At 41.9% G+C, this 6,000-nt stretch overlaps 1 protein-coding gene across 3 annotated transcripts in view; it reads right to left on the bottom strand.

Annotated features, from left to right (window-relative positions):
- pak6 (p21 (RAC1) activated kinase 6) overlaps positions 1-5,271 on the bottom strand; it is a 65,320-nt gene extending 60,049 nt beyond the window's left edge. The window contains exons 1-2 of one of the 3 annotated variants that reach the window (XM_062968189.1): positions 5,097-5,271; positions 2,412-2,566 (exon numbers count right to left, since the gene is read on the bottom strand). The gene's annotated coding sequence lies outside the window, so the exon portion shown is untranslated. The remainder of the gene's footprint in view (positions 1-2,411; positions 2,567-5,096) is intronic. The other 2 variants (XM_062968186.1, XM_062968185.1) reach the window with 2 other exon arrangements.
- Between the last annotated feature and the right edge of the window lie 729 nt (positions 5,272-6,000).

Here is a 6,000-nt window from a genome sequence, read left to right on the forward strand (position 1 = left end):
GATACAAATCCATCTGTTTCATGTGTAAGTGGTGCCCGTTCCTCCTACTCTCAGTTATGCAGGCGCCTGAGGGAGATTCACAGGAGGCACAATCTGAGGATGCCTCTGCCTTGCTGTTCAGGAGGAGGAGGAAGAGCAACATCATGCCAGCTGCAATCCCAGCAGATAGACCTACAGCATTTGGCACAAAGGGCATTTTGATGCAAATCAAATGCTCAGGTGTTGGTTTATTGTTCCCGTTCTCAACAAACCAAGAAATCTATGATCTGCAACTTCCCCTATGCCTTCATAAGAGGCTTGTCATCCATGGGGTGAACTTCAAGTCCCCAAATATAAAACATTGTTTAAAAAATGGGAAATCTGGGCATGTACCAGTCACTCCTGTGCTGGCCTAGCATCAATAAGGATAATTTCATATTGCTGTTTGAAAACGTTGCAACTCTAATTTTGGGAGCCCATTTTTCCCCCAACAGTATTTCAGCAATATTCCTTCTCATAGCCACTATCACTCTTTGCAACCTCACCATAAAATATTGAATCTAGCAAACTCATGGCCATCTCACTCTAGCCAAATTCTAAGCATATTAGGAAGAAAAATGGGCACATATCTTTTACATCAGGAAGAATACAGTCTCTTAAGAAATATACCAAAATTATAGTTCACAGAATAGTTTAAGAATCGTAATCCCAAATTAGGTAAACGCTGAAAGTGATATGAGATGCCATGAAGACAGCCATTCAACATCTCATTTCTGAAATACTGGCAGTTTCAGTTTTCAAAATTCGGAGCACAAACTAGTAAAGATGCAAAATCAAGTGAAATATGATGCCTCACAAAGCCAACACATTCTAGCCATCATCATCATTATCATCATCATCATCATCATCATAGGTGATCACTCATGTCCAAGTATGATTTTCTTCCAAAAGTAGAGTCTTAGTGATGGGTTCATAAGCAACTGTAAAGACCGGATACCTACTAGCAATTCATTCACAACAAATAGACACTCTTACATGGCATATATAGAGAAGAATTTGTGTGGTACTACATAAAATTATTTGAGACTCTTCTATTATGTTCATTTGTCCACATAGAAGAGTATAGTTTCTTTGGGCAGACCTTGTTTGTGAAAGTGTTTATGATTTTTTTCTTACTTTTCAGACAGTAAAATGGTATGTATATTTGTAATTGCTTGGAAAAGGTTATCCAGAATGGAACTCATCTACTTGGTCCAATGAGTACCTACATTCTAATAGCCAGAATATGTATCAGCAGAAATCTGTTCTATTTTAAATAAATTATACAAAGCATAGGAATTAATCTGGAATTTAGTCTCAATAATAATAAAACAACTTTATTTCTATGAGACCGCCCTCTCTCCCCAGAGGGACTCAGGGTGGTTAACATACATATAAAATGGCAAACATTCAATGCCACAACTACTTCACTTAATATCAAAAAGTATAAAATAACAATAACATACTTATTACAGTAAAAATTTCAAATTAGAAAAAACAATAAATTTAAACATAAGTCAGTAAAAACGTTATTGCACAGAGCGTATACCCAGACTGAATTAGATGACAAAATTGGAGAAAATGTCCAGCATTTGTTGTAGTTTCACTTAGACTATAGCTGCTATGAGGTGACAATTATGTTAATCCTCCTCTTCTCCATATGCTACCTAAGGTATATAGATATGTCTTTAACTGTTTCTTAAAGGAGAGGAGGTGGGCCATTTTTATTTCTTTCTGGAGGTCGGGGGCAATCACGGAGGAGGCATTTCATCCAGTTTGTGGCATTTCCAATAACCACCTCCCGAGAAAATAGTACATTTACAAATGAAGCTCCCATTTAAAAATGCAATTTTATACCCCAAAATAATACCGATGACAGAGGAAATCTATTCAGATGACTTAAATATGTTTCCCATTCTCTTGATACTATTACATTTTAAATCAGACTGCAGAGCAAGTAAAACTCAATTCACAACCACTACAGGAACTATCTTTCTTTCACATCCTTTGGGTATAGCACGGCACACCCCATACTGCTTAAATATAAATGAAGATTCCCCGCTCTAATTTTATTAAATTCATAGACCCGTTAAACAACAGCTCCTATAGTACTTATCAGTCCAGCTACGAGTATTTGGGTTAAAGTCTTGACAGTTAGATCAGTACTATTCAAAGTGGTGGGTTCATGGATTGGTGCCAGTCCACAAACCAAACACTGCCCATCCCTGGAAAGTTTCCAGGAAAGCAGGAAACCATTATAGACACTGAAATAAATAAAATACCAGGTCCCTGCACATTGGTGGCAAAACTGCCAGTCCCTCACATCTGATAGATGAACTTAAATCATGCCTATTTCGGTCCGGTAAAGCTAAAGACAGGTTTAAGACGCTTACCTTTTGCCTCCACCTACTGATGATTTTACATCTGGAAAATTGTTCCCATTGGTTGATTCAAATTCTTAATTAGAGAAAAGTATGTAAAACAACAGCACAGATTTTGTTGATATTCATCTTTCCCAGGACACACGCAGCCCTCTTTAGATATCCTGCTAAAAGGAAGGAAAAGTTCACATCAGACCTATATTCAAGAAACAGAAGTGAATTCACAAGTGTCCTCAAATCAAATCTTTGTGAGAAAAGTTCATGTCCTCTTCTTTGGGAAAATCACTTTTTGGAGTGCAGCTCCCTGAGTACCAGAGAAGGCTCTGGGAACTGTAATGTTCCCAATACCCCAAAGGCAGCAGAGCCTCTTTGATGTTCAAAGCTAACCTGGGTCAGCTATGGTTAGCATTTGGATGGGAGACTTCCAATAAATTCTTGTGATATAGCTGTTTCTGAAATGTAGCTGTAGACTATCTTTCAGAAAAAGTCACAGAGTCCTAGAGCTAGAAGAGACCCCATGGGCCATCCAGTCCAACCCCATTCTGCCATGCAGGAACACCCAGTCAAAGCACTCCTGACAGATGGCCATCCAGCTTCTGCTTAAAAACTTCCAGAGAAGGAGACTCCACCACTCTCTGAGGTGGCATATTACACTGCTGAACAGCTTTTGCCATCAGGAAGTTCTTCCTAATGTTTAGATGGAACTGGCAAAAAAAAATCTCTGAGCATTCCTTGCCTAATAAAATCCTATGATATTTGTGGCATTTCCAGAAAATGCCAGGAGACTTGAAGCTGTGAGCACAGAGATAGCTAATACTTGGATGGGAGACTCTAGTGAATTCAAGATGCTGTAGGTTACGTTTCAAAGGAAGTCATACAGTCATAGAGTTGGAAACGACTCCAGGGACCAACTCATTTCAATCCCCTGCCAGGCAGGAACACACAATGAAAGCACTCCAGACAGATGGTTATCTAGCCTTTGCTAGAGAAGGGGACTCCACCACTCCCCCAGGCAGGATATTCCACTATTGAACAGCTCTATCCTTCAGGACATTCTTCCTAATGTTTAGGTGGCACTGGCAATGCCACCTCTGACCATTCCTTGCCTAAGAAAACCCTATAAATCCATGGAGAAAACACCAGGGGACTTGAAGCTGTGTACACAGAGATAGCTAGCACTAGGACAGGAGATTAACATGTCCCCATGCTAATATAATTAAGATCAATATATCCATGGTGATATATACTACGTATATTTCAGAAGAAATCATAGAAACCTAGAGTTGTAAGAGACCACAGGGGCCATCTAGTCCAACTTCATTCTACTATGCAGGAACAGACCATCAAAGCACTCCAGACAAATGGACACTCCTAACAGATGGCTCATCCTCCCCCCCCCCCCCCCCCCCCCGAGAGAAGGGAACTCCATCAGGCAACATATTTCAGGATTGAACAGCTCTAACCGTCAGGAAGTTCTTCCTATTGTTTAGGTCAATGATGGGCAACCTTTTGCACTTGATGTGTCAAGTGACTTGGGTGGTGTGTCACTTTGAGAGAGAAAAACCATAATTTCACAATATATAAAGTTTAAATAACAAAAATATATAATTGTAATATATAACTGTATTGAATAAATCAAAAACTATTTACTACCATTATTTCCATGTACAACAATCTATGGTACATGGATTTTGCAGTTTCCACGCAGTTTCCACGCTCGGATGTAGTTTCAATGCAATCATGAATAATGAATAATATGATAATAATATAATAGTAATAATATAATAATATACTACAATAATAATAGAATAATAATAGAATGATATATATATATATAAATGTAATGTGCATAATTCCCATGGAGTAAACAACAAAACCACTGGACCAAATCACACCAAATTTGGCCACAAGACATTAGTCATCCAATCAATCTGCATGCGGCAGCGTGTCAGCAAAAATGGCTAGGCGTGTCAGTGCTGACACGCGTGTCATAGGTTGGCCATCACTGGTTTAGGTGGTACTGGCAATACTTCATCAGATTCTTAATTAGATTCCTTGGCTGAGAAAACCTTGCAAAATGCATGGGATCTCCAGAAATTGCCAAGAGACTTGAAGGAGTGCACTCAGAGATAGTTGGATGGGCAACCTCCAACGAATCCTAGGTGCTGTAGGTTATATTTTAGAGTAGGCATGGGCCAACGTGGGCTCTCCCTCCAGGTGTTTTGGACTTCAACTCCCACCATTCCTCACAGCCTCAGGCCCCTTCCTTTTCCCCCTCAGCCGCTAAGCGGCTGAGGGGGAAAAGGAAAGGGCCTGAGGCTGTGAGGAATGGTGGGAGTTGAAGTCCAAAACACCTGGAGGGAGAGCCCAGGTTGGCCCATGCCTATTTTAGAGGAAGGGACTGCTAAGAAAACCCTGGCAAACTGACAGAGAACTGGCAAAACCCTCTCTGATTATTCCTTGCCAAGAAGTGAATCCATAGTCTCCAAGGGGACCTGAAGGTAGAGAGAGAGGGAGTCCAAGAGGAACTTTTCCCAAGCTCTGCAAAACTGGGAAGGCGGCACCTCAACACCCCGCGGGGAGAAGCCTCACTTGCTGTGGGTCAGAAGACGTCGCAAAAACCCCATCCCCAGAAGCTGGCTCCCACCAAGGACTAGCCCAGCCTCCGACCGCCCCAACTGCCCAGGAGCCTCTCACCTCCAAGGCGCACGGCGTCCCTCCTGCTTGCTTCTCCTTGGAGAGGTTGCTCCCTGCCTGCCTGCCTTCCTCTCGCGGGCTGCAGGCTGCTGCTTGTCTGGGGAGGAGGGAAAGCAACATCCCTCGCTGGAGGCGAACAACATCACATTCCCCACAAACCGCCTCCCTTGAGCTTCGGGTTCAGAACGAAACACGCGCAAAAAGGCGGGGGAAAGAGAGACACACACAGGTCGGCGCGCGTCTCCACTTTGGCACCGCTTCAATGGGATGGAATCACTCCAGCCCTGCTTTTACCACAGTGCTTCTCAACCTTCCTAATGCCGCGACTCCTTAATACACTTCCCCATGTTGTGGTGACTCCCAACCATAAAATGATTTTCGTTGCAACTTCATAACTGTCATTTTGCTACTGTGATGAATCGTAATGTAAATATGTGATAATGCAGGATGCATTTCATTCACTGGACCACACATACCCAAAACGCCCAAATTTGAATACTAGTGGGGTTGGGGGGAATGGATTTTGTCATTTGGGAGTTGTAGTTGCTGGGATTTATAGTTCACTTACACTCAAAGAGCACTCGGAGCTCCACCAAGGATGGAATTGAACCAAACTTTGTACAAAGAACTCCCATGGCTGACAGGAAATTCTGGAAAGGTTTGGTGGGCATTGACTTTGAGTTTGGGAGTTGTAGTTAATCTACATCCAGAGAGCACTGTGGACTCAAACAATTGGCACAAATACTCAATATGCTAAATTTGAACACTGGTAGAGTTTGGGGGAAATAGAGCTTGACATTTAGGAGCTGGAGTTGCTGGGATTTATAGTTCACCTACAATCAAAGAGCCTCTTGAACCCCACCAACAATCAAATTGGGCCAAACTTTCCACACAAGACCTCATG

The sequence above is a fragment of the Anolis carolinensis genome, chromosome 1 (genome assembly GCF_035594765.1).
Source record: "Anolis carolinensis isolate JA03-04 chromosome 1, rAnoCar3.1.pri, whole genome shotgun sequence".
NCBI lineage: Eukaryota > Metazoa > Chordata > Lepidosauria > Squamata > Dactyloidae > Anolis > Anolis carolinensis.